Consider the following 9889-nt stretch of genomic DNA (forward strand, 5'->3'; position numbering starts at 1 on the left):
TTCTAGGCGAAGGTTCTCTAGTTCCTGCAGTTGCAACTTTCTTTCAGCTCTAGCATTCCCAATTCCCATGTTGCACTCCTTAACTGCCCAGAAGGCCTTGTGTTCTATTTCAACTGGGAGATGACAAGCTTTTCCATAAATCAAGCGAAAGGGGCTCATCTCAATGGGTGTCTTGTATGCTGTTCTATATGCCCACAGTGCATCTTGTAGCCTGGTGCTCCAGTCTTTTCTATGAGGCTTTACTATCTTTTGCAAGATATGCTTAATTTCTCTGTTTGACACCTCGGCTTGCCCATTAGTTTGGGATGGTAAGCTGTTGCAACTTTATAGATTATCCCATGCTTCTTCATCAATCCTGTTAGTCTCCTGTTACAAAAATGGGTGCCTTGATCGCTCACAATCGCTCGTGGTGATCCAAAGCGACATATAATATGGTTTCTCACAAAGGAAACAACAGTGTTAGCCTCATCAGTGCGGGTAGGAATTGCTTCCACCCATTTGGAAACATAATCCACAGCTAACAATATATAAAAATATCCATTAGAATTTGGAAATGGACCCATGAAGCCAATGCCCCAAACATCAAAAATTTCACAGAAGAGCATATATTGTTGAGGCATCTCATCCCTCCTGGATATATTACCAAATTTCTGGCATGGGGGGCAAGATTTGCAAAACTCAACAGCGTCTCTAAAAAGAGTAGGCCACCAGAATCCGCAGTCTAAGATCTTTCTAGCTGTTCTTTGAGGGCCAAAATGTCCTCCACTCTCAGATGAGTGACAGGCCTCTAAAATGGACTGGAATTCTGATTGAGGCACACAATGTCTAATTATCTGGTCAGTGCCATATCTCCATAAATATGGGCCATCCCATATATAATATTTAGACTCGCTTTTCAGCTTGTCTCTTTGATGTTTAGAAAAATGTGGAGGAAATGTGCGGCTAACTAAATAATTAGCAACAGGTGCATACCAAGGGATTACCTCAGATACTGCTTGCAGGTTTTCAAAAGGAAAATTATCATCTATAGGAGTTGAATCATCCTTAATATGTTCAAGGAGACTCAGGTGGTCTGCTACTAAATTCTGATTACCACTCCTATCCTTTATTTCTAAATCAAATTCTTGTAACAACAGTATCCAACGTATAAGTCTTGGTTTGGATTCCTTTTTAGCTAATAGATACTTTAGAGCTGCATGGTCCGAATACACTACTACTCTAGTACCAAGTAAATAAGCTCGGAATTTATCCAGAGCAAAAACAATAGCAAGAAGCTCTTTCTCAGTAGTAGTATAATTGGACTGGGCAGTGTCTAAAGTCTTAGATGCATAGGCAATAACAAAAGGATCCTTACCTTCACGCTGAGTCAGCGCTGCTCCTACTGCATGGTTGGAAGCATCGCACATGATTTCAAACGGCTGGCTCCAGTCTGGTCCTCTCACAATTGGGGCTTGAGTTAGAGCAGTCTTCAGCTTATCAAACGCTTGTTTGCAATCCTCACTGAACTCGAACTCAATATCCTTCTGCAGTAATCTGGATAAGGGAAGTGCCACCTTACTAAAGTCCTTAATAAATCTCCTGTAGAAACCTGCATGGCCAAGGAACGAACGGACTTCCCTCATAGAAGAGGGATAAGGTAAACTAGAAATAACATTCACCTTTGCTGGGTCTACAGAAATGCCATTATTAGATATCACATGTCCTAACACAATCCCTTGTTTTACCATAAAGTGGCATGTTTCGAAATTCAATACAAGGTTTGTATTAACACATCTATCTAATACTCTAGATAATTCATCTAAGCAAAGGCTAAAAGAATCACCATAAACGCTAAAATCGTCCATAAAAACCTCCATACAGTCCTCAATAAGATCAGAGAAAAGACTCATCATGCACCTTTGGAAGGTAGCTGGTGCATTGCACAAGCCAAAGGGCATTCTCTTATAAGCATAGGTTCCAAAAGGACATGTAAAAGTAGTCTTTTCCTGATCCTCAGGAGCTATATGAATCTGGAAATAACCTGTGTAACTGTCTAAAAAGCAATAATGTGATTTACCTGACAGGCGATCCAGCATTTGATCAATGAATGGAAGTGGGTAGTGATCCTTACGAGTAGCTTGGTTGAGACGCCTGTAATCAATGCAGACTCTCCAAGCATTCTGAACTCTAGTTGCTATGAGCTCTCCATGCTCACTCTTCACTGTAGTAACTCCAGATTTCTTGGGCACCACTTGTACTGGGCTTACCCATTCACTGTCTGAAATGGGATATATGATACCTGCTTCTAATAGTCTGGTCACTTCCTTTTTGACAACTTCCAAGATGGTGGGATTCAATCTTCTTTGGGGTTGTCGGACAGGTCTTGCTCCCTCTTCTAGAAATATTCTGTGCTCACATACTTGAGGGTTGATTCCCACTATGTCTGCCAAACTCCACCCAATTGCCTTCTTATGCTTCCTCAGTACATCAAGTAACTGCTCTTCTTGTTGAGAAGTCAGTTCCCTTGCAATAATAACCGGAAGCTTCTGCTCATCCTCAAGATAAGCGTATTTGAGATGTGGAGGGAGAGGTTTCAATTCTAACTTTTGATCATGGGCAGGTTCTGGATTGTCTGGGGCTTGTAAAAATGGCGAAGTGCTCCCATTGTCAGTTAAGAGGGTCCCCACACTTGGACCTTGTCCGGTGTGCCTCTCTTCAAACTCTTCCTCTTGAATTTCAGCCACACTTTCGTCTATGATATCACACTGAAAGATAGAACGATCTTCTGGGGGGTTGTCAATGACTCCATTCAGATTGAAGATTACTATGCGGTCATCTATTCCAAAGGAGTATGTTCCTGAAAAAGCATCCAATTTGAATTTTGATGTCTTCAGGAATGGTCTTCCAAGTAGGATTGATGATGGCTTATCTGAATCATTGTGGGGCATTTCCAAGATATAAAAATCAGTGGGAAACGTGAGCCCTTTAATGTTCACCAAAACATCTTCAGCAACTCCAGCCACTGTAATAATGCTTTTATCTGCTAACACAAAACGAGCTGCCGACCATTTTAAGGGAGGGAGCCTCAAAACATCATATATAGACAAAGGCATTATACTGACACATGCTCCTAAATCACACATGCAATCATAAATTACTACACCACCAATAGTACAACTAACTATGCAAGGACCTGGATCACTACATTTTTCAGGTAATCCTCCCATTAAAGCAGATATAGAACTACCTAAAGGAATAGTTTCTAATTCATTAATTCTGTCTTTATGGATACATAAGTCTTTTAGAAACTTTGCATATTTAGGTACCTGCTGAATAACATCAAAAAGGGGAACAGTTACCTCGACCTTTTTGAATATCTCTACCATTTTAGGATCGGGTTCCAACTGCTTCCTGGGCTTCCTTGCAAGTTGTGGAAATGGAATGGGAGTAGTGTTTTCTGTGGTGTCTGCGCTTTTTGGTGCTTTCTCCTGTGGTTGAGCTATCTCTTCTTCAGCTATGTCCTGTATATCCTCTTCCTCTTCAACATCTTCGATTTCTACCACCTCTTCAGCTGAGGCGTATTCTGGTGAGCTTGGTTCCTCCTGATTCCTCTCCTGCAGTGTGGTTCCGGACCTCAGGGTGATGGCATTAATGCCTCCCTTTGGGTTGGGTAATGGTTGAGAGGGGATTCCAGTGGTGCTTGAAGGTTGGTTATTGGAATTTTGTGCTGGTACAAACTGTGTCATAAAAGCTTGCATAGTAGAGGTGAGACCATTCAGACTGGCATTAATACTATTCATGATGTTACTTTCCATGGCCTGTTGTCTTTTCTCAAAAGATTGCAGTAGGTCTTCAGTAGAAGGTAAAGAAGAATGGGTAAATTGAGAGGTCTGCTGCTGATTGTTCTGTGGTCCTTGGTTCTGCCTCAGGTGAGGTGCTCTGTAAGGTTGATTTTGCTGCCTGTTGTTGTTATTGTTCCACCTCTGATTTCCCTGATTATCTCTGCCTCGTCTGTTATTGTTGTCCTTCCAACTCTGGTTTGAATTGTCCTGCCATCCATGGTTATTATTTCCACTTTGATTGTACCCTTGGTTGAGGCGGTCATAGAAGTTGTAAGTGGATGCCACAATGTTGTCTTCTTGTTAGAGCTGTGGGCATTCATCAGTGTAATGGTTGTAATCAGCACAGATTCCACAAATTCTTTGTGGGACTAGTTATTGGTTTTGCTGTGGTGGAGAAGGTTGAGCTTGCTGAGCTTGTTGATTCAACCGTATTTTCTTCAGCAAGTTGGTCATTTCACAGATGCCTTCACATAGAGCAGCAGTCTCGCTGCTAGAAGATACTTCTGCAACAGCTTTTGAACGGCCTTGCTTTTGTCTGTGGTTCCTAGTGGATTCAGCTAAATCACTGATCAATTGCCAAGCTTCATCAGTGGTCTTGTACTTCTTCATAGACCCATTGTTGGCACTTTCCAGTATGGTCTTATCTTGGGGCCTCATACCCTGTGTGATATAGCTGAGTAGCACAATCTTGTCAATCATGTGGTGGGGGCATGCTTCCAGAAGATTATTGAAGCGCTCCTAGTATTCAAAGAGAGTCTCATTGTCATCCTGAACAATTGTGGAGATATCCTTCCTTAGCTTATCAGTGACTTCGGATGGGAAGAATTTCTCCAGAAACTCCTTTCTGAGTGTATCCCAGTTGGATACATTTGCTAGAGGTTGAGTGTAATACCACTCTCTTGCTTTTCCCTCAAGAGAAAATGGAAAAGCTTTCAGCAGTATTGAAGTTTTATCAGTGCCATCACGCCTGACAGTAGAACAGGCTGCCTGGAAATCTCTCAAGTGCTTGATAGGCTCTTGAGCAGGTAGGCCATGAAACCTGGGCATCAAATTTAACAGTGCGGCCTTTATTTTAAAGTCTGTAGCTACCGCCGGATGATGCGCCTGAAACGGTTGCATTGTAAAATCAGGGGCTCCTTCCTCTTGGATGGTAACTCTCCTAGCTGCCATATTTTCTACGCGTAAAACAATCAAATCAGTAGAACGGGGGTTGGTTTCTTCCTCAGATTCACTTTCAGATCCGCCCTCAGAGCGGGCTAACCACCGCTGTTCTCGCCTTATTCGTGAAATTGTCCTTTCAATTTCAGGATCGAATGTTAGCAAGCGCGGATCAGGAAGTGAACGCATCATTTGACGGAAGAAATATACAGCTCATAGTAGCAAAATAAAATAAAATGCAAATAAATAAATTCTAATTAAAAAAATTAGCACTCTATTGCAACTCCCCGGCAACGGCGCCAAAAATTGATGAGACGCAGAAGCTGGTGAATTAAAAATTATTAAAATAGTTACGTTGCAAGTATAGTTCTTAACTCACCGAAAATCTGCCTATCAATTTAGAAATATGTCACAGAGAATTAAATTAAAAATTACTGAGAGTTTTAAGTCCCAGGTCGTCTCCCAACGAGTTGCAGGAAAGTGTGCTATCTTATTAATCAGATGTTCCAAAAAGTTGAGCTAAGTAAATTGGAATGTAAATTGAGGGAAATTAATTAATATGAATAAAAACCTTGACTGGGAGTTGATTGGTTGGAATTTCTACTATTGATGGAGTGATTGTAAGATTGATTTATAATTAATGGTTGTCTGTTTGGTTATCCTTTACTAGGTAAGGGAAAGTCAAACAAGTTGGAATGCCAGATCTATTCACAAGTTGCAACCCACTTAGTTCAAAGGGATTGGCGTCGGTGACAGGATAGCAATCTAACATTTAACCCAATTACAAATTTTTTCCTTCAATCTTTCCAACTTAAGAGTTCCTTTTAATCAACTCTCCATCAAGTAAGAAACTACTCACACATTGTAAATAATAAATCCATAGCATATGAAAGGGAATTAAAAGAAGACATGATTATTGGAATTGAAATTGAATTAAAAAGAAATAATCCTTGCATTAATTAATCAAAAAAATATTCGAATAACAAAATTGAGCAAAGCAAAGAACATGGAAGAATGAAACCAAGTTAAGAAAACAAACTAGAATGATGAAGTCTTGATAAGGAAATAACTCTTCTCAATGTTCCAATTCTAAGACCAATTGAAAAATTAAAATTCTAAAAAAAACTAGAGAGAAAACCTAAGAGAGTAAAACTAGATCTAAAACTGTCTGTGAATGAATCTCTCCTTTGTTTCTGCATGTTCTCTGACTCTAGTCTGCTGTTCTGGGCCGAAATAGGGTCCAAAATTGCCCCCAACGAATTCTGCAGATTATGCAGATCGCACATGTCACGCGATCGCGTCGTCCATGCGGACGCGTCATTCGCGCTTTTCCTCGCCACGCGTTCGCGTCGTCCACGCTACCGCGTCGCCTGAGCTTTTCCAATCCGCGCGGCCGCGTGAGCCATGCGGCCGCGTTGCTGCGATTTGCTCTCCTTCGCGCGGTCGCGTGAGCCATGCGACCGCGTCACTTCTTGCTGGTTATCTCCTCAAATTCTTGTGTTCCTTCCATTTTTGCTAGCTTCCTTTCCAATCCCCAACTCATTCATGCCCTATAAAGTCTGAAACACTCAACACACAGATCACGGCACCGAATGGAATAAAGGAGAATTAAAAATAAATAATTAAAGTCTCTAGGAAGCAGTTTTCAAACATGTAATAAATTCAGGAAGGAAATCTAAATGCATGCTAATTTAATGAATAAGTGGGTAAGGATCATGATAAAACCACAAAATTAAACACAATATAAACCATAAAATAGTGGTTTATAAACGACCCAGTGCACTTGCTGGTTAGTTGTACGAAGTTGTGAAACAGAATTAAGAACATGAACGGGCGTATTGAGTTTTTAGCACCGTTACCAAGGAAGGAATGATCACGATTTCGCACACCAAGTTTTTGGCACCGTTGCCGGGTATTGTTCGAGTTTGGACAACTGACGGTTCATCTTGTTGCTCAGATTAGGTAATTTTGTTTTAATTTTAAGCCTTTTGTTTTTTTATTATCATTATTTTCGAAAAGAAAAAGTTTTTCAAAAATATATTTTTCTTCAGAATCTTTAAGAATGAATTCTAGAGTTTCATGATGCACGTTGAAGCCTGGCTGGCTGTAAAGCCATGTCTAATTCTTTTTGGACTGAGGCTTCCACTCATCAGCATAGATGCAAGTTAATTGAAGTATCAGCGATTGTATGTCTGATTTATATCTGCTGAAGCTTGGCTGGCCATTGGCGATGTCTAGTGTTTTGGACCGGAGCTTTCCCTGAAATCTTGGCTGGCTAGTAAGTCATGTCTAATTCCTGGACTGGAGCTTTAGACTAACAGTGCAAGATTCCTGGAATTCTTATTAAAAATTTTGGAATCCTTATTTTCCTTTTTCAAATTAATTTTCGAAAAATCCAAAAAAATTTTAAAATCATAAAAACCAAAAATAATTTTGTGTTTCTTGTTTAAGTCTAGAGTCAATTTTTAAGTTTGGTGTCAATTGCATATTTTTATTTTTTTTCTCAAAATTTTCGAAAAAAAAATTCATGCATGGTGTTCTTCATGATCTTCAAGTTGTTCTTGATAAGTCTTCTTGTTTGATCTTCATATTTTCTTGTTTTGCATCTTTTCTTGTTTTTCATATGCATTATTGCATTCATAGTGTCTAAAAATTAAAAATTTCTAAGTTTGGTGTCTTGCATGTTTTCTTTTCTTGAAAATTTTTCAAAAATAAGTTCTTGGTGTTCATCTTGACATTCGAAGTGTTCTTGGTGTTCATCTTTACATTCAAAGTGTTCTTGCTTGCATTTTTATTTTGATCTTAAATTTTTATGTGTTGTTTCATTTTTGTTGTTTAATAGAAAAAGAGAAAAACATCCAAAAGATATTTTTTTTCCTTTTTTTTTCTTCTCTTTCCTTATTAAAATTCAAAAATAAAAAAATATCTTTCCCTTATTTTCTCATAAATTTTCGAAAATTTGAGTTGACTTTTTCAAAACTTTTTAAAATTTAGTTGTTTCTTATGAGTCAAATCAAATTTTCAATTTAAAAATTCTATCTTTTTCAAATCTTTTTCAAAAATCAAATCTTTTTCATTTTTTTTCTTCCATATTTTCGAAAACTTTATGATTGATTTTCAAAATCTTTTTCTTATTTCTAATTCATATTTTCGAAATTAATGCTAACAATTAATGTGATTGATTCAAATTTTTTAAGTTTGTTACTTGCCTAGTAAGAAAGGTTCAATCTTTAAACTCTAGAATCATATCTTTTTAGTTTCTTGTTAGTCAAGTAATCAACTTTAATTTTCAAAATCAAATCTTTTAAATTTCTTTTTCAAATCTTTTTCAAAATAAATTTCAATCACATCTTTTTCAAAATCAATTTCAAAATCTTTTCTAACTTCTTATCTTTTCAAAAATTAAGTTTCAAATCTTTTTCAATCAATCTTATCTTTTTGTTTGATTCTTATCTTTTTCAAAACTACCTAACTAATTCTCTCTCTAATTTTCAAAAAATCCCTTCCTCTTTTACAAAAATTCCTTTTTAATTAATTAATTGTATTAAATTTAATTTAATTTCATTTTTCTTTTTAATTTTCGAATTTTAATTCTAATTTTAATTAAAAACAAAAATATTTTTCTTTTCTTTTTATTTAATTTTTGAAATTCTCTCCCCCTCATCTCTTTCTAATTATTTTATTTATTTACTAACACTTCTCTTCATCTAAAAATTCGAACCCTCTCTTCCTCCTGGTGTTCGAATTTCTTTTCTTCTATTCACATAAAGGAATCTCTATACTGTGACATAGAGGATTCCATATTTTCTTTGTGATTTCCTTCTTTGTCATATGAGCAGGAACAAGGATAAGAACATTCTTGTTGAGGCTGATCCTGAACCTGAAAGGACTCTGAAGAGGAAGCTAAGGGAAGCTAAAGCACAACTCTCTGGAGAAAATCTGACAGAAATTTTCGAAAAAGAAGGAGACATGGCTGAAATTAATAACAATGCAAGGAAGATGCTTGGTGACTTTACTGCACCCAATTCCAATTTACATGGAAGAAGCATCTCAATTCCTGCCATTGAAGCAAACAATTTTGAGCTGAAACCTCAATTAGTTTCTCTGATGCAACAGAACTGCAAGTTTCATGGACTTCCATCTGAAGATCCTTTTCAGTTCTTAACTGAGTTCTTGCAGATTTGTGATACTGTTAAGACCAATGGGGTTGATCCCGAGGTCTACAGGCTTATGCTTTTCCCGTTTGCTGTAAGAGACAGAGCTAGAATATGGTTGGATTCTCAACCTAAAGATAGCCTAAACTCTTGGGATAAGCTGGTCACGGCTTTCTTAGCCAAGTTCTTTCCTCCTCAAAAGCTTAGCAAGCTTAGAGTGGAAGTTCAAACCTTCAGACAAAAGGAAGGTGAATCCCTCTATGAAGCTTGGGAGAGATACAAGGAACTGACCAAAAGGTGTCTTCTGATATGCTTTCAGAATGGACCATCCTGGATATATTCTATGATGGTCTGTCTGAGCTATCAAAGATGTCACTGGATCATTCTACAGGTAGATCCATCCACCTTAAGAAAACGCCTGCAGAAGCTCAAGAACTCATTGACATGGTTGCAAATAACCAGTTCATGTACACTTCTGAAAGGAATCCTGTAAGTAATGGGACGCCTATGAGGAAGGGAGTTCTTGAAATTGATACTCTGAATGCCATATTGGCTCAGAATAAAATATTGACTCAGCAAGTCAATATGATCTCTCAGAGTCTGAATGGATTGAAGGAATCATCCAACAGTACTAAAGAGGCATCTTCTGAAGAAGAAGCTTATGATCCTGAGAACCCTGCAATAGCAGAGGTGAATTATATGGGTGAACCCTATGGAAACACCTATAATCCCTCATGGAGGAATCATCCAAATTTC

General features: G+C 38.0%; 1 non-coding gene across 1 annotated transcript; it reads right to left on the reverse strand.

The window, feature by feature from the left end:
- Positions 1-9341: 9341 nt before the first annotated feature.
- Positions 9342-9448, reverse strand: LOC112746713 (small nucleolar RNA R71). Its single transcript, XR_003174582.1, has one exon. It is a non-coding gene; the product is annotated as a small nucleolar RNA R71 (small nucleolar RNA).
- Between the last annotated feature and the right edge of the window lie 441 nt (positions 9449-9889).

Source organism: Arachis hypogaea, chromosome 14, assembly GCF_003086295.3.
Source record: "Arachis hypogaea cultivar Tifrunner chromosome 14, arahy.Tifrunner.gnm2.J5K5, whole genome shotgun sequence".
In the NCBI taxonomy this organism is placed as follows: domain Eukaryota; kingdom Viridiplantae; phylum Streptophyta; class Magnoliopsida; order Fabales; family Fabaceae; genus Arachis; species Arachis hypogaea.